Here is a 23,123-nt window from a genome sequence, read left to right on the forward strand (position 1 = left end):
TCCCTCTTGATAATAATGCACTGAGAAGCACACATCATTAACTTAGTGATATTCTTGCTGTATATAAATATATAGCCTGAATCAAATCATGAGAAAACATCAGACAAACCTAGAAAAAGAGACTTTCTACAGTATAACCATTAAGACTCTCCCTAAATCTCACGATTATGAAAAACAAAGACTGGGGAACTGTCTCTGATTGGAGAAAATTAAAGAAGCATGCCAGATAAAGGACCAAATAAAGGACATTAGTGGGATAATAGCTGGAATCTCAAAAAAGGGTGTGGATTAGTTAATGGTAGTGTAACAATCGAATTTTCTGGTTCCAATCATTATGCTATGGCTATTTAAGTTATTAAGATTTGGGGAAGGTGGGTGGATGGTGCACAGAATTCTTTGTACAGTTTTTGCAAGACTGAAATCATTTCAAAATGAAATGGTTTTGTTTTAAAAAAAATTAGAACTGTATAAAATACAAATGTAAGATAGAGGAAAGTGAGAATTCCTCTTCAATGCACAGGTGAAGGGGATGGAATGAAGTGGATCACAGAAGAATTGTGAAAGATGGAAGCATCTGAGCTGGGATTTGAGGCCACTGATATTGAGGAAAGGTATTCTAGGCAAAGAAAAGAGCAGAATTACAGGCAGCAAAAAAGCAAAGAGCAAGGTATGTTTGGATAAAAGTAAATATACTCTTTTGGAATTCAGTGTCTTTGAGAGGGAAGGAGTACAAGACAGAAGCCAGACTTAAACATTTTTATGGTTCTGTAGTAGGCTGCATAATGTGCCTCCCCACAAAAATGTCCATATCCCAATCCCCAAAGCCTATGAATATGTTATGTTACATGTATAAAACACTTTGCACATGTGATTAAATTAAGGATCTTGAGAAGGGGAGAGGATTCTGGATTATACAGCTGGGCCCAATAGAGTCAGAAGGGTCCTTATGAGAGGGAAGGAAGAAGATCCAGCGCTGGAGGTGATGGAACAAAGAAAGCAGAGGTTGAGTGACAGGCTTTGAAGATGAAAGAAGAGGCCATGAGCCAAGGAGTCAGATGGCCTTTTACAGCTGGAGAAGACAAAGAAATAGATTTTCCCCTGAAGCTTGCAGAAGAAATAAAGCCTTTCAATCACTTTTATTTTAGACTTCTGACCTCCAATACTGTAAGAGAATAAATTTGTGTTGGTTTAAGCCACTAAATTTGTACTAACTTGTTAATAGCAGCAATGGGAAACTAATACAATCTTACAGATATTGGCATCTTACTTTCGGACCATTTCAGCTTTAACTCCATTTGGACTATTATTGTAGTCTCCTACCCACTCTCTCTGCTTCTATTCTCCATCTCTCCCTTCTATGAAATGATGTCACATTTATTTTTTTTTTCAGGCCCTGGACTGTTCATGTCATTCCTCTAAACCAAAACTCTCAAGGGTCCCTAGTACCTTTTATAAAAACATCCATACCTAATATCTTGGCATTTAAGAATCTTACCCCAACATGGATTTCCAACTTTCTGGGTTTCTCTGCAGCATTAACTTTTCACCCAGGCAAATTAATTTAGTCACAGTCTCTGGGGCTTTCGTCCTGCATTTTGGAATGTCAGTTTTAAAGGTCCAGATCGTGTTCCCACTCTTCATATCCTAGCCCATAGTGATTTTTCTCTCCACTGAAAAACTACAGTCTTTACTGATTGTTCTCTGAAACTCTCATTCTATCTGTTTTTAGGGCTCAGGCCTGAAGTAAAGGGCCCCCAAAATTCACAAACAGCTTAATGTCTGAGAATTGAAACATGGGCAAATCCCAGTGAATGGGATAACCACTGAAGATACGTACATTGTAAATATGTACAAATCTGGGATGCAGGTTTAGAAAACACTCAAGTCAATTAGAGTGTGTAAAATAGAATTCAGGATGACTAAAACTAATAAAGAAAAAATGTCTCAGACAACATGCTATAATGGTTAGGTGGCTCTGTCATTATGTTTTCCAGGTTCAAAACCTACATCTATCAGCGGGCAGTTTTAGTTCCATAACTGAGATCAATGTTGATTAAAATCACTGTTCTTGCTCATGATGTTATCATAAGCAAATCTTGTGATTATAGTATTTAGTTTCACACATAGACCTTCCCTACCAAGAGAGAATCTACCAGCATGAACTGTGGTTTCCACTGTAAATTTCTAAATTGGCATTTGGGTTCACACATCACCCTCTTGTGAATTTGGTCATTAAGTCAATTACTTAGGCTAAGTCCGAAATCACACAAATAAAATGAAGGAGCTGAAGCAATTTGCTGCATTGCTCTGGCCAATGAAAATAACTTTGCACTATTTGCATCTGAATTATTTAGATAGGTTGTCTGTAATGATCAAATCCACCAGATTATTGCTCAACTTTTCACTGTAATTTGCATAGATAGCCTCCTTGTGCACCTGGCATTGTCCCTGAAAGTGCTGGGCAGCTGCTCTATTGAAAACAATAACAGCTGTGAAGCTTAAATCATTTCATGTTATAGTAAGATGACAACAACATGATATGCAAGCAGCAGACGGGAAATTCCTTCTGGACACTGCTTGTTGAAAAGGCAGAACAGCAAAGAACATGCAACACAGTTGTGTGCTTTAACTCTGCAGATAAAAGCCAGTGACAATCTCAGAAAAACTTAGTGATTCACAGTTTCATAGAGATGCCAAGGGGATGTTATCTATCTTAGCACATACCTTAAATCTCTTAAATCTCATGCTTAAATGAAACTAGAGAGAACTAAGAAGCACTTCTTGGCCTGATTCATAACTCCCTTCTTATTATGGTACTGAGTCATATTAATTAATATGGCTATGAACACCTTTTGATGAAATCCCTCTATATTCTTTTTACTCAAATTCTCTCTTTGGTAAATGATTATAGAACTATATATTCCCAAACGCCAATACCTGTATGTAACAAAAGAAAAAAAGAAAGAAAAGAACAAGAAATATCCCATGCTTATTTGCATCATTTCTCACTTCACTATAGTAGTATGCCACAAAGCAAATAGCACAACCCATTAAATGAACTCAAACTCATACAAACTCAGTCTTCAGAAAGGTGACTCAATTCAGAAACCTACGGTTTACCAGAAATTCAGAGGCAGTAGAGATTGCACAAATTCAACGAGCTCTCAAGCTGACCTTTAAATGATTTTGATGAAGAAAAGGGCAGCTCACTTGAGTAGGAGAAAGAAGTGCTCACCTAAGTGAGACTATCTGGCAGGCACTGAGCTGGGCCATCTGCCCCAAGTGAATCTCAAGGCACCTGTCTGAAGGCCTGTCCTTCTGCTGTTTTTGAATGTGAAAGCAAAAGACTTCTGTTAAAATCCAAATATCCCAGTGAGGGCACTACCTCCGTATATATCACCAGCATCCTTTGAAAATCCAATCTTTAATGCTCACTAATCAAGTATAAGTTATTTGCTTGCTTAAAAATCACCAATGGATTCCCACTGTCTCTAGCATGGAATCCTAACACTTCCTGACAAGGTCTTTGATACTTTGACCTTGACATACCTTTTCTTCTTTCTCATTTTGTAAGCTTTGCTTAATGAAGCCTTTCCAATTACAAAAGTAACATGTGGTTATTATAAACAAATTTAAAAATACAAAGAAATATAAATATTAAAATAAAAATTAAAACCAGAACTAGCCACTATAATTCATATTTAATTTTATTTCCTGACAATTGCTTTTTGGTGTGTGGTTATACATCCTTTCTCTTTCTGCTTTTGTTCTTATTTCTATATCAGGCCTTTAAGCACTTTCATGACTATTTTTAGCCCTACAACCTAGGAATTCATTAGAAAAAGACCATAATGAAGCCATTTTAGTCTAGAAGCTATTAAAGAGAGCTACAGAAAGATAATACTTTTTATGCTAGCCAACATTCCTGACTATGTTTTCTTCTTTTCTTCCTTGGGATTTGGATGTTAGAGAAAAACCCAGGGAAAAAGGCAAATTATTGACTTTTGAGCTTAAAACCCCTAATCTTTGAGGACCTCATGACATAAGCTTATACCATAAAGTGTAGATCTAGAGGTTTAGTAGGGCAACCAACTTTCTCTGGTTTGTCCAGGAATATCCCGGTTTAAAAAAAATGAGTCTAATGTCCTGAGAACATCCTCAGTTCCAGGAACATCAGAACAGCTAGTCATTGTAGCAGGAACCAGCTTTTCTTGCTGCATGTTGAGCTAAATATTCTATAGACTTGGAAAGCAAGAGTACCTGAGGCAGAGCCATGTGCCTTGCCAGCAGTCAAACCCTGGAAGGACTCATTAGGTTAGGGAATTTGGGAGGAGAAAACCTGTCTTATCTTCTTTCCTTACTAGTTTCCAGAAAGCAGCCAGTAGGTCGAGATACAGAAAGGAAAAATTCTGATTATCTGCATTTTCTCTCCTGAGAAACAGGAAATGAGAAAGTTAGGAAGTATGAGAAGAGTAGAGGAAATGATGGCTAAAGGAAATGTGAAAGGGCACTGACCAGGGACAGTAACTACAGCAATGCTGGTGGCCCTCCTGAAGGCAGAAGCCTAGGCCAGTCAACACAACAATATCACTGCCTCCAACTATATCCAACAGCCTCACTCAGGGGCTAATGAGAGGGCCCCTGAAATGATTGGCCACAGTTTCTCCAGACAGTATTTGAAAAAACACTGATCTAGTTGAAACCCCTCATTTTATAGATGAAGAAACAGAGTCCCAGAGGAATAAAAACTTACTCAAGATCATTCACTTAGTAGTAGAGGCAGAACCAAAAACCAAGATTTTATACTGATCATGGTTATAAATTGTTTGAAATGATATAACTATTATAGGACCTATTTTATGGGTAGAAATAGAAATATCTCCAAAGTACCAAGAATAGTATCAGGTCTTGAAATTTTACCCTACTTGTGAACTAACAAATGAGCCTTGGATGCTGACAAAAGGCATGAGACTGCTGGGTCAGAAACAAAAGACTCTATTACTCACAGCAAAAGCAGTGGTGAGCTTCATGGTTACTTGCTTCAGGTCCCCATGCTCCCAAGTTTCATGAGGGCAACACAAAGTGCTCATGATTGATGCCTACAAACAAAATGGGTTGCATTTAGAAGAAAGAAATGCTAAGCTTGGGGATTCACTACTTTTGTAGTAAGCAGAAGTAAGCCAGCCTTGTTTTGGGGGAAGACAGTACCTCATATCTCAAAATTGCTTGCTGCAAACACAACTCTGATAAATCGTATGTTAAAGAGTGGTGAAAGCTTTGCATTCTTGGTATGTGCAGGGAAGAATGTGCAGGGAAGCTCAGGGCCAATGGAAAATTATTTCTCCCAATAACTATCATTTAAATGGAGAAACAAACCTATGTAGTTATATGGCATAATACAGCCCATTAGTTTTCCCATTCTTCCAAAGATTGAGATTTTACTGACCACATTAAAGGAAATAAATGCTTTCCAAATATTGTGGTACTTTCTAAATACTTTATGCATTTCTATAACCAACTATTCCACATATCAGTGTTATAATATGGCTGTTTAACAAGGGTGATATTCCAAATATTTAATATGGGCACCAATTAATCAGAACAGAAACTGACTTTACATAACAATTATACTTCATGATTGTGCTAGCTACTAAGTTCTACTAAGACTAAACTCATGTTTAACCTAGAATACAGAAAGTTGAACACCAAGAATTTATTGGAGTATATAAAAAATGTACAGCATTCGCTTAGGGAGAAGGCAGACATGTGAATGCATGTTAGTGATCACGGTCCTAGCCTGTTTGATCTAATTCAATTGCAAGTAAATCCAGAAAATAACTTTATGGCTGAGAAAAAAAAAACTTATTTTCCCGACTTTCAATTGAATATGAGGAAACCTGTTTGCATAGAAATTAGCTTGTTTGGACGGCCAGGGTAAAGTATGGCTTCAGCTAAAAGGAAATTTCTAGGGAGCAGCTGTTTGAGAAAGGTCAAAGCATTCTTTTAATTAACAAAAAGGTAGAATAATTTTGGGAGATGTTTTTATAGTCTTGAGGAAGTATTATGAGTGACTAAACCTCTGGGGATAACACAGTGGCACTTAAATGCTTCTTTTACATATTGTCAGTGGAATCTATCTGGTTATTCTCTCCAGGAGGTAAGATATAATTGACAGTGTGAAAAATTTCCCCCCCAAAATTCTGTTATTTTTGCTCTCATTTGGAAATGCAAAGGCCCACGCATGGCTCATAGCCACTCAATCAGCCACTTACAAACCCAGAAACATCTCAAGGAGAAAGTTCTTACTTACTTTCCTCTAATCTCCTCAAAGAGAATTATTTTACCATTTGTTTCTTTTTTTAAGTTTTTGTTTTAATTCCACTTACATAAAACATACTACCATTTATTTCCTTGGAGTGACAGCAACTACATCTTGCTTCATGGCTCTAGAACATCCCAATAAGAAAGGCACAAATGACCTTGTCTGGTAAGCAGAAAAACCAATGTACCAAAATGAAGTGCTTTCAGATGCGCTGAGTACCAGTTGTATGGTAGAATGATATCTGAACAATGATCTGTAGGGATATGTTAATTCAAATTATCTGGACAATTATCTCATGTTTTTACTGCAAAGATATGGAGCCTCTGAGTCAACAGAGAGAGCTAGGAAAAAAATCAAAGTGTGCCTCAAGTCTTCATTATACAATTGCCACCAGCCCATCACCTATCCTAAAATACAGAGTAGCACATTTACCAAGTGATGGGCACCATGTGAAGCATCTTCATATGTTGTATCATTTTTATCTCCACAATAACCCTATAGGGTGGCTTATTATTTCTGTTCTGTTGATAACAGAAACAAAATAACAAATCATACTTTACGAACTCTTCAGAATTCCATAATCATAAAGCTGAAAGGGAACTATTTTAATTTCAGTATGCATATTTGGGCTTCACTATCTAAAATTGATTTTATTTTAAACTATATATTGCAACATAGGGATGGAAGAAGGGAAGCTGTAATCTTTGTAGTATTTATAAATTCCAAAGATTCTAACTAGCCCTGTTAAACTTCCAAGAATGCCAATATATCTGTTTCTTGTGACTTTCATAACAATTACCAAAAACGTGGGGGACTAAAACAGAAATTCATTCTGACACAGTTTAGAGTTTAGAAGGCCAGAAATATGAAATTAAGGTGTCAGCAGGACTGCACTTCTTCTAAAGGCTCTAGGAGAGAATCTTTTCTTGCCTCTTCCAGGAAGCTCTGGTGGCTCCAGGTGCTCCTTGACTCCTGGTTGCGTCACTCCCATCTCTGCTGCCATCTTCACATGGCCTCCTCCTCTGTGTCTGTGTCATTTCTTCTGTCTCTTATAAGGATTCTTTTCACTGGATTTAGGAACCATCCAGATAATCCAGGATGATCTCATCTCAAGATCCTCAACTTAATTATATCTGTAAACACTCTCTTCTCCAAATAGGGTCACATTCATAGGTCTTGGGGGTTAAGACATGGACATACATTTGGATGTCCACCATTTGCCCACTATAGGTGGGGTTAGACAAGATAATTTAAGTCTCCCTTTCTTGTATGATAGTATTTACAAATAACAAATAAAAGGCAATCTGAAAATACAAGTCATGTAAACAAAAACTCCATGAAGACAAAGGTTTAGTGGGGTTTTTTTTCCTCTCTGCTGTATTCTAAGTGCCTGGCACATACTAGATGCTCAATAAATATTTGTTGAATGAAGGAGCTCATGGGTCATATATGAATGTCAGGGCCAGAGGAAAGTTTTAGAAGAAGTAGTATTTGAGTTAGCTTTCATTGATGAGTTGCCTGTTGCTTCTGACTATAGCTATGAAGCAACCTAGGAATTCAATTCTCAGCATCCAGACTGAGAAAATAACTAGGAACACCTGGATAGGCAAGAAAAAAAAAGTTTCACTTGGCTGTAAAGTTTGTCCCTAAGAGATAAAGCCAGAAGTCAAAAATATAATGCCTAAAGAGTCATGGAAGAAATCAGAATTGTGATCCACTCCTGCAAACAGTTTTTAGTATGATTCTCTCACGTGAAGATACCTAGATAAGTTAGGTGTGATTTCATGTGTGAGTTGAGTTTTGCACATTAAGACCCCAATCAGAGATAGTGACATTCTTCTAGAGCAGGAGCTATCAAGAATTAGGAAGCATCAGGATCCTAGTCAAGAGGACTGGAGCCCAGTGCTAAGATGCATTCCTAACATGGAACAGCTACAGTGCCATAAAAACTCACACAGAATCCCAATTTTGCATACTGGAGAAATATGGTAAGAGTTGAGAGAAGGCTGTGGCTTAGTAGGCCTGCATACCTGTAAATTAAGGTATGACACATATACCACTAGGATGGGAAGTGTATCCTTTTATGGACTGCCCTGGCCAGGATCTTAGCTTAGCAAATGATGGAACTGAGCCATCAGAAAAAAATTCTCCATGTCAGCAGCTAGGCTGGACAGGGGAAAAACACCTTCAACAGATGAAAATATGGAGTGAAGTGCACTGCAGCCAAAAACACATGATAGAATATATAAAACCAGGAAAAGACAAAACTTGTTTGAAAAATGATAGATGATACATGGACCCTAGTTTGGGAAACAAAGCTGTAATGTTCTATAGAAGCCAGTTGTGGATAAGGAAATGAAAACTACTATAGTTTTTTAATCTCATTTAATTTTACAGAAACCTTTCAAGTTTTCCTCAAAGAATAAGAAGCTAAAGCTTATCTGGGTTAAATAACTTGCTCAGGTTTAATCACTGGAGCAGACAGGATTCTAATCCAGGATTGTCTTGACTTCAAATAATAGGCAGTTTCCATGGGATATAAGACTAGATCTGTGTTTCCCCTTCAGAATGTGAAAGAGACCCTCCAGAAATTCTTAATACAATTAACATGTATGTGTTCTGAAGAAGAGGAAAGGACACCAGAGATAGGTATATCTGTTATGAGATTATTGCAATGATCCAGGTATAAGAAGACAAGTCCTATACTAAAATGAAAACAATGAGAGTAACAAAACATGCTATGTTGGCTGAAGTCAATACTCTATCTGTCCCAGAAATCCAAGTGATATATTTAAGCACACAGGTTTAAAAAATTTTTTTTTTAATTTTTTTTTCCAACGTTTATTTATTTTTGGGACAGAGAGAGACAGAGCATGAACGGGGGAGGGGCAGAGAGAGAGGGAGACACAGAATCGGAAACAGGCTCCAGGCTCTGAGCCATCAGCCCAGAGCCCGACTCCGGGCGGGGCTCGAACTCACGGACCGTGAGATCGTGACCTGGCTGAAGTCGGACGCTTAACCGACTGCACCACCCAGGCGCCCCCACAGGTTTTAAATTTTTAAAAATATTTATTTAATGGTTTTAGGAGATGAGATAAAAGAAAAGAGGAGCCATTTAAAAGGACCCAAGATTTAAGCCTCATTCCTGTTTTGGAAAATCATTTTCTTTTTCTATTAATAAACATAGGAAGATTTTTAAAATATCAGAGAATTCAACATTTAACTTCAAATTAATGAGGGTCATTTATTAAGTAATTGTTTTGCTTCCCCAAATGGTATGATGATTTATGAATGATATAAAGACAGTAAAACTCTCAAATGAAAGGTGCTATATCAATTGAACATACTTACAGTGTCTTTTTTTTTTTTTAATAAAGCATAGCAGTGAGGTACTTTGTAATTCATAAATGTGGATTATAATTTAGGAGTTGAAATCTGTTTTTATAACTTCATCTTTCTAATGTCAGTTGTAGAGATGGATAAAAATAGCCGTTCATGAGCAACTCATAGTTGATTTCACAAATTTCTTAATTATTAAAATATAAAATTATTACAAAACCAGGAATATGAATATTAACCACCATCTCCAGACTCCAAAGGGAAATCCCACTGAGTGAAGCATAACTGTGGACCTGATCCAGGAGAGCAAAGCCCAATAGGAAGGAAAAAAAATGATGGTTGGGAATGAGGGTTTTGGAGTCAGACTGCCTTCAGTTTTAATCTCAGCTCTGCTACGTTTTAGCAGTGTGTCCTCAGCTATTTCCCTGCTTTATAATCCCTCATCTGTAAATTGAAGATAGTTATTCCTATCTTAGAGGATTGCATTAAGCATTAAATGCCATAATACATTTATAGTGTTCAGTTAAGTGCCATGCTCATTTTAAGAGATTAATAATGGGAGCTATTATGGTTGGTGAGATTTTTTTCCTTTTTCTTCCATTGTATCAGTGTCCTTGGAGATGCAGAATATTTGTAAAAGCTAGAAGTCACACTCTTACTGGGATACCTGTTTTTAAAGGCAATCAATGAAACATCCTTCATCCCATGCATCAGTAACTTTCTTTCTTCATCTGTTTTATAGACTACAACTCTAAGTAATTCAGTGTATCTGAGAGCAAAAATTAGATGAAGGGTGCATTGATTGCACCTAGGCTATGATGGCCATAGGAAGAAGGAGTAGAAAAGACAGGAAGAGCCATGGGAATGATAGATTCTGGTGGCTTCTCATATATGAAGGGAACAAGGGAAAAACTACAGATGGGTTCAAATTATAAAGAGTAATTTCTCTGTACATATCACAGAATCAGGCAAAAGAAACAGAAACAAATTCTTTTCCAGCCCAGCAGATACACAATAGGTAAATAACTAGTAGCTGTGCAAATTACAAACTTTCTAAGAGCCAAAAAGATTCCACCAAGTCCCAGGTGAATGGTGAGGGGAGCCACGGGAATCCTACCCTGGTGTTGGAATACAAATACTAGGCCAGGTTGGCATCTCCTCACTCAAAGATAAGAAACCAGAAAATAAACAAGTTGAAGCCCAAAAGAGAATCTCCAAGACAAGAAAAAAAGAAATACTACCCAATTAAAAAATGAGCAAAAGATCTGAAGAGACATCTCACCAAAGAAGATATACAGATGGCAAATAAGCACATGAAAAGATGTTCAACATCATGTCATTAGGGAAATGAAAACTAAAGGAACAGTGAAGTACCACTACATAGCTCTGAGAATGGCTGAAATTAACAATACCAATTGCTGGTGAGGATTGAGCAACAGGGACACTCACTCATTGCTGGTGGCAATTCAAAATGTTACAGCAGTTTCTTACAAAGATAAACATAGTCTTATCATACAATACAGTAGTCACACTCCTAGGTGTCCTAGGTAATCACATTCCCATTTTATTTAAACACTTATGTCCACACAAAAACCTACATGTAAATGATTATAGCAGCTTTGTTCAAACTGCCAAAAACTAGATGCAACCAAGATGTCCTCCAATAGGTGAGTGGATAAACAAACTGGTATAATTATTCAGGGATAAAGTATGGAATATTATTGAATGATAAAATAAATGAGACACTGAGCCATGTAAAGACACACAAGCACATTTTAAGTGCATATTGCTAGGTGGAAAAACATTCTGAAAAGGCTACACACTGTATGATTCCATTATATGACATTAAACTATAAAAGCAGCAAATAAATCAGTGGTTGCTTGTTCAAATCAGTTCAGTGGCTTGACCAAGAGGGTAACAGGTAAAGCAGAGGGGATTTTTTTTAAGTGATGGTAGAACTATTCTGTATGATACTGTAATGGTGAATACATGACATCATACACTTGTCAAAACCCATAAAATTTTACAGTACAAAGAGTGAACCTTAATATATACAATTAAAAAATCATTTAGAGTATTGGAGAATCCCATAATGAAATGCAGACTACAACAAAAAGATATAACTATATTACAAATATATGAAACAACCTCACTAAAGGGAATGAGGGAAAATATGCTGACCTAAGTAACTTTGAAAATGAATGGATTCTATAAGACTAAAGGCATAAGGCACTGCCCATAAGCACTATACTCTAGTTGATAAAATTGTATCACATTAAAGTTCTGGTGAACAATTCTTGAATCACTATACATGTATACTGGAATTGAATAGTTAAGTAAACAGATTAAGTAAATTAAGTAAAAGCAGATAGTAAAAGCCAGGTACCTAACTTTTGGAGTAGGAGATTATAGACACGCAAAGAGAGAAGTCTAGAATGATCCCCAATGTAATGGATTACAGTTGAAGTCATTGGTATGGATTTATGTCTAGTTTAATATATGGATAGGTATAAATAGATAGAGAAATATATAAATATAGATATGTTTATGGATTAGCATTCACACGTTTCTTTGTTCCATCACCTGAGAAGGCCTAGAAGCACTGACATCTCAGTAACAATAAGCACATCTTGTCCCAGATTTTGTTTTCTATTACCATTCTCTTAAGAACTATACAGAAGAAGGGCACTTGGGTTGCTCAGTCAGTTAAGCATCCATCCAACTCTTGGTTTCAGCTCAGATTGTGATCTCATGGTTCGCATTGAGCCCCAAGTAGGGCTCTGTGCTGACAGTGCAGAGCCTGTTTGGAACTTTCTCTCTCTCTCTGCCCCTCTTCTGCTCACTCTCTCTCTCAAAATAAATAAATAACCTCAAAAAAGAAAAATAAATATACCAAATAACTTGGAGTATTCTGTGGCACTAGAAAGTAAAAAGTGCTCAAGAAAAAAAACCACCCCACAATGACGAGGTATGTCAAGAAAACCCCCATATGAGCCAAGTGAAAGAGCTCCAATGATGAAATAAATTTTACAACAAAATAAAGTATTTTTAAATCATAACCTAAAGCATAAAAGAAAGTCATGAGTACACACTGATTTAAATTGATGGAATGAATGAATGAATGGAGGAGAAAAGACAAGTCTCGGGGCGCCTGGGTGGTGCAGTCGGTTAAGCGTCCGACTTCAGCCAGGTCACGATCTCGCGGTCCATGAGTTCGAGCCCCGCGTCGGGCTCTGGGCTGATGGCTCGGAGCCTGGAGCCTGTTTCCAATTCTGTGTCTCCCTCTCTCTCTGCCCCTCGCCCGTTCATGCTCTGTCTCTCTCTGTCCCAAAAAAAAATAAAAATGTTGAAAAAAAAAATTAAAAAAAAAAAAAGACAAGTCTCCCATGCAGAAATATTCCAAATAATCTATGTAGATATCCTTCCCTCAAGAAGGGGCAGCATAACTTGCCACTTAAGATAGTGACTTCCTTCTGAAAGGTATGGTATGGAAAGGGAGAAAAAGGGAGAGAAAAAGGGAGAGAAAAAGGGAATACAGTGGACAAATCTGACAAATATTACCTCAGCCAGGTGATCAAGATTAATATCAACAGTAATAAAACATGTATATACCCTTGATACATTATGATCAGAATGGCACTTCTTCAAAACCGATAACCCCAGTCTAATCATAAGAAAAACACCAGACAAATCTCAACTGAGGAAGATTTTACAAACTATCTAACCAGAAGTCTTCAAATATGTCAAGGTCATCAAAAACAAGGAAAATCCAAGAAACTGGCACAGCCAACAGGATTCTAAGGAGACATGATGACTAAATGTAATGTGGTATCCTAGATAGGATTGTATCTTAAGTATTTAGCCCCCACATACATCTCTAATTTTGGGAGTTAAACAGAGTTCAGGGAATATTCCGTGGCTCACAAAACACCCAACCCTTGTACTTCAGGCTATGTAGGCTGCTAACTATAAGAATCTTGCACTCTGGACTCTTTGCCTGAGATCTGAAGAGACAAATTTCATCTCTTGGCATCCCCTTGTGCCCACCATGCGCAGTCACGTGTGTACACACACACACACACACACACACACACACACACACACACACACACACACCCTGGTCCAGTGTTTACTGCAATTATCAGTTTTGTGTTTAGTTTTCAGTGCAGAGTTTGGAATGTTTTCTAATCTCATTAAAGACAAGTTTGCTATGTCTCATCTTCCTCTTTTTTTAAGTTGGATTTTACATGGAGAAAAGGACAGGAAGATCTTTATTCCAACATCTTTAACCAGAAAGTCCAATATTACCTTACTTTCAAAGAAAAGTAAGCACTAAAAAGAAAAGTTGACTGCAATGCTCAGCACTCTTTCCCTTTTTTTTTCCAGTTCCTTGTGTTAGTTTTACATTTTAAGACCAAGTAGATTGCAATGGCATTTTGTGGTTTCTTTTGAACTTTAAGACAGTCAAAACAATAATGTCCTATATAATATATAATCATATTATATATATATATATCCTATATAATAATATATATTAAAATGTCCTATTTTAATATAACAGCAACTGCTGAAACAAAAGATAACATCATTCTCTGTTTCCTATAAAATTCTGTCAAGCTCTTGGTCAGCAGCAAGGAGTTCTAATAGATTAACATGCAATTTCTTCAAGATTCCACCTATACTTTGTGATAAAATTCCCATATTTAAGTGTTTGCGTTACCCAAAATAGTACTTTTCCATTATGTTATTTATACCTACTATGTGTGTTTTGAGGTTTTGAGCCTCAAAAACCAGTTGAATTTGACTTTTGAAATTTTGTTGAAAATAGCACTTAAGATTTGATATTGCCATCAAATTTCCACCCCAATTCTCTTTTGTTACACCATTTCTTTTCTTCCCCATGTATCCACTTGTTGCACATTAAATGAGAAGTCTCAAAAAAAATGGGCTACAAACATACTGTGAGTTAGTGATTTACATTTATAGCAGTTATCTGCTAGAGATGCTTTGGAAAATGAAAACAGTAATCAAGATCCTTTTTTAAAGACAACCATACAGGCATGAGGCTCAAATATCTCAACCCTCTGTAAGAAAGATTTCACTGAAAAGATATGAGACTTTCTTATAACGTTCCACTTATTCCCAAACCTTCTATCCCCTTAAATAAGTAAAGATAGTTCCAAGTTAGCCTTCTTCACAATGTTTGAGCAGCTAACAATGCTTGTCAGAGCAGTGTTGGATGCATGAACCTCCTGGGGCTAAGGGGAACATGTGTTCAGTGTACATCATGCGAGTCTGCACACTCTCCTTGGGGAGAGTACAGAATGTTATCCAGGCCCTGCCCTCTGTCCTCTGCCCTCAGGCATCTGTGCCCGTGCCCAGGAGCTTTCAGTTCAGCACAGCAGACTTTACTAGTTCCATCATCTTGGTCTTTGTGTTCCTCCTCCTTCTTTTCTTTCATTGGAATTTTATCTATTTTAAATACTTTCAACGTTAGAGGGAATATTGTTTTAGCAGCGTTTATCTCAAAGATCACCATTGCATCTAAGTTCAATCATAGTATCTATGGTTAAGTGGTCAAGAAGACTCCAGGATCTGGAGCCAGGTGAAGAGTTCAAGCCCCAGAGCCACCTTTTCCCAGCCAGCACCTGCAGGGGAGCCTCTCAACCTGTGTGGCTTGCTTTCCTCTTGCTTCAGGGGAGGAAGAAAATAATTGCACTGACCTCACAGAGTGAAAGGACTACGTGAATTAATGTGAAGTCCCTGGTAGCTGGTAACCTTCTAAAATAAGCTGGCTATTTCAGTTCTAATTATTTCACGTTTCTTCTCCACTGTCATAACTTTTAATTTTTAAGCTTCCAGATTTTACCATTTTATCTTCTATAAGATCAAGTTTTAATTTTTCTTATTATTTTTATGCCTTGGTAATCTTTCATTCAACCCTTTCAGAGTTTTAGGGTTTTTTTAAGTTCCTTTTGCTCATTTTTTAAATTGCATCATGGTAGTTAATTTTAACTTTTTTATGGCTGTATTTGTTTTATTCCTGAGCCTTTATCCATTTTTTTCCTTTTATATTTTGTCTCTCTTTTTACTAAACCCTTTTAATTTCTAAGCTTTGAGGGTTTTTTCCTCACTTGTTTTTATTTTAACTGTATTTTGTTTAATCATTTTTATTTCAATGCTTTAAATGTCCTTTATTTGTCCTTCTTTTATTCTTTCTCTTTTTTATACTTTAATGTCAGTTTCTAGTCTCAACATTTTGCTTCTGTTAGTTAACCCATCCCTAATGTCCTCATTATCTTGATGTTGGTTCTTTGACTCCCTTCAGTGCTCATTTCTTACAGGCCCAGGAACGTGGGAACAGAGGAATTATAAGTAATAAGTAAATGGTTACTTATTTTCTTCCAGTCATCTCAACTGTCTCTCAGGCTCCCATTAATGGAGCCCATATTTCCTTCAATGTTGTTTAAAACACACACACTTGTGCACTCGCGCGCGCGTGCGCGCGCGCGCGCGCGCACACACACACACACACACACACACACACACACACACACACACTGGGTAATTTGAGGGACTCACATGCCAAAAATCTTCCCTAGCTCCATAAAAAAAATTATTGGAGCAGTACACTTAGATTGCTAGAATAATGCTGTTTTATTTTTTAATTATCTCTTACTATAAAGATAATAGATATTCAAAAGAAAATTGAAAAATTCATGAATGTATTTTAAAAGGCCCTAAAAAAACTAAAAAATTATCTACAGTCCCAGTAGCCAGAGATTACTACCTTTATACTTCAATGCATTTCCTTCCTTTCAGACATCTTGAGGTATATATACATATATTTTTCCTATAAAATTAAAGTTATACCATATGTAGTGATATAGTCTGCATTTTCTACTTAACATATAATGATTATTTTGCCTTAAAAATCTTCCAAAAATCATCTTTAATGGCTCTCTATATGCCACCAAATAGATCTACCATGTTTAAGCATGCTTAAAATTGGTATTACTTCTTTTCATGCATAATCCAGGCTTCCTGTGGGAAGTTAAGTGTTCTTAGTCCATAGTCTGTCACATGTACAATAAGAGGGGAAGTAGACTAGATGTAGTCTTTAGAGAAAGATCATAGCCTATTTCTAGTAAGTTAAAAACTAGATGATGTTGGATATCTAGAGTAGGAGTCATAAACTCAAGTGGCCATGAGGAACCAACAGGTGACATAAATATATGGCCTGGTCTGGGCCAGAATAGGGAGTAATAAAGGACTGCAGTAAATGAGAAATCACAGGCTCCTCTAAAAAGAATAGTCCTACCCAGCTCGAGACAATTGTTACTGCATCTGAAAACAGGCCCCACTCTTCATTTTTTTCAAGAGAAGCCAGAAATCCAAATTTTTTAATGTACTGTCTAATTCTGAAGAAATGACAACTAATAGAAGGTTTTTAGAAACAGTGTTCAGGCCAACACAATGCAAACAACACCAAACTGGGAGCTAGGCTCAGCCCATGGGTCACATGTCTAGGTCTCTATACTAGGTTTATCACGGAAGGAGCCAAATTAAAAATTGGAAAACTGGATACTTTCTGAATCATAAAATTTGATGGAGGTTCACTACACCCTGATCATTTTAGTCTCATCCACCAATGTGTTTCAACTAAACATGTACAAAGGGTGGTTTCCAACCCCCGTTGAATAGACCCAGGAACACATCCATGCATAGGTATTCATGCAGGAGGCCCAGAAGCACTTGTGAGTCTGTGGTCCCCTCCTGCCTTGTGAAAAAAAGTTTCTATTAAGGGTAGGGTAGGCTGAGGAAGAGTCTTCTTTCCCTTGGCTCTACTATCAGTGCAAGCTACTACTTCTGGCATAGGTGAGGAGCAAGGGACTGACGGCTTCCACAGAGGTCTGATATGACTGAACAACTCCCTAGATTGAATGGGAAGAGTTTCAGAGGAATCACAGGATATAGCAGAAATGCTATTAACCAAGGCTGAGATTCCTACATACCTCCTCCAGCTCTGATTGGCAAGGCTTTAGAACTATGTCAAATTTCCAGTATTTCAGAAAGGTAAGAGGATGATTTGGGGCTTAGATTAGACAAAGTCCAGGTGAAGTAAAAGTAGTTTACAGAGATTTTTTTCAAGAACAGCTGTTTTTTTTTTCCCAAGTGCTGTTTATTCAGTTCTAGGAGCATGGCAAACTCAGACTTGGTTGGAACAGCTGGTCAGCATTTATTTACACAAGTTTCCATCAAGTCCTTAATATATCCAGACTTTTTACTAGGCATGGAAATTCAACTGTGAACATAATAGACATGATCTCTTAAAATATGGGGATTAGGTTAACAGATATAAGTAAACAGGTAATTATAATGTGGAATAATGCTATAATAGGGAAAGTGCATGATGTAATTAAAATACATAGAAAAATACCCAACCCAAAATGAAATGTCTGGGAAAGATAAGATAAAAGAATTGTAGAATAATTTAGGGTTGTGTATGTTTGGAGAGTGGGAGTATGAAACTGTTCTTTACAAAGGGAAATGCACATGAAAATACAAAGACACCAAAGAGAGCCTAAAGCCTTAGAAGAGTTAAAGGAAGCTTACTATGGCTGGAGTATTGAGTTCCAAGAGTCAAGCAATGAGAGATGAAATATCCAAAGAGATCTAACATAGTTGGTGCACTTAAAAGGAATCTTGGTAGAATCTTGGTAGTAGCTATGGATTTAAGTGATTTCTCAATCATAGGCATTCTTTGACTAGTGGATTGAGGTGTTGCAGGGAAGCAAGACTCTATTGCAGAAAAGGGAAGGGATAGAGCTTGGTAGGATATCAAGAACCTCCCAAGTGGGCTTGGGCTGGGGATGGTGAAGAATTGGGTGTTATTCAAGGATAAAGGCAAAAGTTCTGTCACACAAATCAGTCAGAACAGCTACCTAGGGTTCAGTGCAGGTATAGGCCTATAGCAACAGGACTAACTCCCAAACCCACTAGGTATGAACATGACTGCATTATTAGGATTTGGTTCACGGTTGGAGCTGTCTGGGAAAGACAGAGCTTGGGTTGAAAGATAAGAATTAGTGATTTATCCTGTAGGGAAGAGACAGGAATTAACAAGTGAGAAGTGTCCTCCTCACTGAGGCCTCAGTTGAACTTATTTTTAAAACATTTTTAATAAAAATTAAACAGTTTCAGGTTCCGGAAGGAGGTCTCCTTGAAATCAGTTATACTTTCAGAAAGTCCATATACACTATATAAATGATATTTCAGAAATTCTATTATGGAAAATATTAGTTCAGTTGAAACATTATAGTGTATAAAATCTCCATTTGGTAATAAATTTTAAATAAACAAACAAAAAAGGCACACATGAAACCAACAAATAATTTCAGGCCTCACTTCTTCATGATGAAAGAAAAGATTTTTCAATGCTTCCACTATATATTCACTAATTAGAAACATATTTATAGCCGAGAATCGAAGTGAGTTTATACTATACAGATGGTATAAGCCCAATAGCATGAATTCATGCTACAAAAATAAAACTATGCCTTTGTAAACAACCATTAAGCATTAATCTCAAATTCTACAAACTAGTAACACAATGTGGAACTTTTTTATGTAAACCAAGTAAAACAGTGAAATCAGGATTCACCTCTTATCTAAACAGAAATGAAAAAGTGGACTGTGTGTCTGAGACTGTTCTGTTTGGAATGCATGTGCTCATAGAGTATTTTTCAAACAGTTATCTGTAAGCATATACGTGAAGTCATTGTACTTCTCACCCTTAATAAAGGTTTAGTGGAAATATCTAATAGCATTTGTAAAGCATCAAGTCTCATTGCATCCTCACAATGATTCTATGAGGTATTATTTAAAGCTTAGTGGGGTGCCTGTGTGGCTCAGTTGGTTAAGCATCCGACTTCAGCTCAGGTCATGATCTCATGGTTTGTGAACTTGAGCCCCGCATCGGGCTCTGTGCTGACAGCTCAGAGCCTAGAGCCTGCTCTTAAGCTGTGTATCCCTCTCTCCCTGCCCCTTCCCAATTTGTGCTCTCTCTCTCTATCTCAAAAATAAATAAACTTTAAAAAAATCAGCAAATGAAATTCAACAATATATTAAAAATATATATACACCATAATCAAGTGAGATTTATTCCAAGTGTGCAAGTCTCGTTCAAAATTTGAAACTAAATTAATGTAATCATCATACTAACCAGCTGAGGAAGAAAACTCACATAACTATATCAGCAAGTAGGTATAGAAAGTATTTGACAAAATATAACACCCATTCATGATAAAAGAAAAACTCTCAGCAAACTAGGATAGAAGGGAATTTTCTCAATTCGATTTTAAAGATCTACAAAAAAAAACCTAAAAGAAACATCAGAGTTAATACTAGAATCTTTCCTGCTAACATCAGGAAAGAAGAAATGTCTCCTTCCACCTCCGCTTTTAAACATCAAACTGAAAGTCTTAGCTAATGCAATAAGACAAGAAAAGAAAACAAAAGGTATACAGATTGGGAAGGAAGAAATAAAATTGTTTTATTCATAAAGTTTGTCTATGTAGAAAATCTGAAAAGAATCAACAACAAAAATCTCCTGTAACTCATAAATGATTATAGTAAGGTTGCAAGATTAATATACAGAACTCAGTTGCTTTCCTAATACTGACAAATGAACAACTGGAATCTAAAATTAAAAACAAATTACCATTTACATTAGAACTTCAAAAAATGAAATACTTCAGTATAGATCTAACAAAATGGGTATAAGATCAGTATGAGACAAACTACAAAACTGATGAAAGGAACCAGAGAACTAAATAAATGGAGAGCTTCCCATGTTTATGGAGAGGAAGATTCAATATCGTTAATACTGTCAGTTCTTCCCAATTTTTTTTCTACATATTCAATATAACCTCAATCAAAATTTTAGCAAATTATTTTGTGGGTATCAACAACCTGATTCTCAAGTTTATACAGAGAGGAAAAAGATCCAGAATAGCCAACACAATATTGAAGAAGACAATACATAAATTGTCCAACATGATGGAGCCAGAGTCATGTCTAGATTTCATAACTCTAAATATATTATTATTGTCAGACTACACATTGTTACATTCTTTTTTCTTTAGTGAATAGGAATTTTGATTCCAGGGAACTGGTTTGTTTCCTGTTCCTCTTCTTTTAAAAGAAAAATCTTCATCCTTAGAATCTATTTTTCAAACATTACACCCAAAATCTCTTCATCAAGCTGTAACTGATGTGTTCATTCAACTTCTAAATATACAGTGTCAGCCATACTTTTGTACTGTGCAGAGACCAATAAACAGAACACCTACCCTTACATTCATTTCTTACATGTTGCAACCAATATACACTACCACCTGATATTCCTACAAAAGTTTGGCATATAGTAATAAAGAATTAATTCAAGTAGTATAGTTATTTGTTCCTTCCCAACAAGTAAGATCTGAGGAAAATGGATTGAGTCAGGGCATCAGGTTTGAACTTGCCTTGGCCATAGTATGTAAAAACAAGGCTAGCAGAATCTTAGGTGGAGCTGTGAAACAAAGATAAGCAGAACATTTGATTGGGTCATGCTGTCAAACTAAAGGGGTGTGGAGAGGCAGACTAGACATGTTTGAGCAAAAAAGATGAGGAGATATGAGACAAAAACTGATAGAACTACAAAAAAAAAAAAAACAACCCACAGATGAATCCACTATTATAGGTGGAGACTCCAAAACCCCTCTATCAGTAATGTAAAGATTTAGCAGGCAGAAAAGCAGTAAAGACATAGTGGGATTCAACAGCATCATCAATCAACTAGATCTAATTGACATCTAGAGAATACATCACCTAACAACAGTAGAATACACATTCTTTTCAAGCTCACATGGAGCACTCACCAAGATAGACAACATTCAAAGCTGTAAAATACACTTTAACAAATTTTTAAAAAGAAAAACCATATAGTGTATTTTCTCAGACCACAGTGGAATTAAACTAGAAATTGATTTAAAAAAAATAGCTAGAAAATCCCCCAAATACCTGATGATTAAACAACACATTTATAAATAACACATTGGCCAAAGAAGAAATCTCAAGAGAAACTTTAAAGAATATTTTAAAGTAAATGAAAGTGAAAATGTAACTTACTGAAACTTGTGGCATACAGCGAAAGCAGAACTTAAAAGGAGATTTATAGCATTGAATGCATATTTTAAAAAAGGCGATCTAAAATCAACATTCTAAGCTGCCAACTTTGGAAACAAGTAAAAGAAGAGCATATTAAATCCAAAGTAAGAAGAAATAATAAAAATTAGAGCAGAAATGGGGCACCTGGGTGGTTCAGTGGTTGGGCAACCGACTTCGGCTCAGGTCATGATCTCACAATTCGTGAGTTCGAGCCCCGCATCAGGCTCTGTGCTGACAGGTCGGAGCCTGGAGCCTGCTTCAGATTCTGTGTCTCCCTCTCTCTCTCTGCCTCTCCCCCACTTGCACTCTGTCTGTCTCCCAAAAATGAATAAACATTTAAAAAAAATTAAAAAAAAATTAGAGCAGAAATCAATAAATTGAAACAGAAAATAGAGAAAATTAACAAAACCAAAGCTGGATCTTTGAAAAGATCAATGAAAGTGACAGGACTCTGGCCAGGCTAACTAAAGGGAAAAAAGAGAGAAGACACGAATTTCTAATGTCAGATATAAAAGAGAGGACATCACCACAGATTCCATGAACATTAAAAGGATAATAAAGGAATATAATGAACAACACTATGCCCACAAATTTGATAACCTAGATGAACGAGCAAAATCAGAAGACTGATATTACCTAATTTCAAGACTTACCATAAAGCTACAGTAATCAAGACAATGTAGAATTGGTACGGAAAAAAAGACAAAATAAATCAGTGAAACAAAGAGCCCAGAAACAGACCCACAAAATATAGATATATGATCTTTGACAGAAGAACAAAAGTAATTCAATGGAGTAAGGACTATCTGTTCAACAAATGGTGCTGAACAACTGGACTTCCACATCCAAAACCAAAACCAAACCAAAAATTAGACACAAAAAATTAACTCAAAGTGGATCATAGATCTAAATGTGAAATGCAAAACTATAAAACTCTTGGGTAACATAGGAGAAAAGGTTGATGATGACAATGACTTTTTAGAAAAAATACCAAAGGCATGATTCATGAAAGGAAGAATTAATAAGCTGGACTTCTGTAAAAGTTCTCTTGTGCAAGAGACACTGTCAAGAGAATGAAAAGATAAGCCACAAACTGGGAGAAAGTCATTGCAAAAGACATCTGACAGAAGTCTGTTATCCAAAGTATACAAAGAACTCTTAAAATTCAACAATAAGAAAATGAACAACTTGATTTTTTAAATGGGCTAAAGATATGATCAGATACCTCACCAAAGAAGATATACAGAT

At 36.5% G+C, this 23,123-nt stretch overlaps 1 long non-coding RNA gene across 1 annotated transcript in view; it reads right to left on the reverse strand.

The window, feature by feature from the left end:
* Positions 1-23,123, reverse strand: part of LOC123385450 — a 136,394-nt gene that overhangs the window by 3,523 nt on the left and 109,748 nt on the right. Inside the window, exon 3 of the long non-coding RNA XR_006597970.1 lies at positions 5,007-5,099. This is a non-coding gene — a long non-coding RNA (uncharacterized LOC123385450). The remainder of the gene's footprint in view (positions 1-5,006; positions 5,100-23,123) is intronic.

Source organism: Felis catus, chromosome B2 (genome assembly GCF_018350175.1).
Source record: "Felis catus isolate Fca126 chromosome B2, F.catus_Fca126_mat1.0, whole genome shotgun sequence".
Lineage (NCBI taxonomy): Eukaryota > Metazoa > Chordata > Mammalia > Carnivora > Felidae > Felis > Felis catus.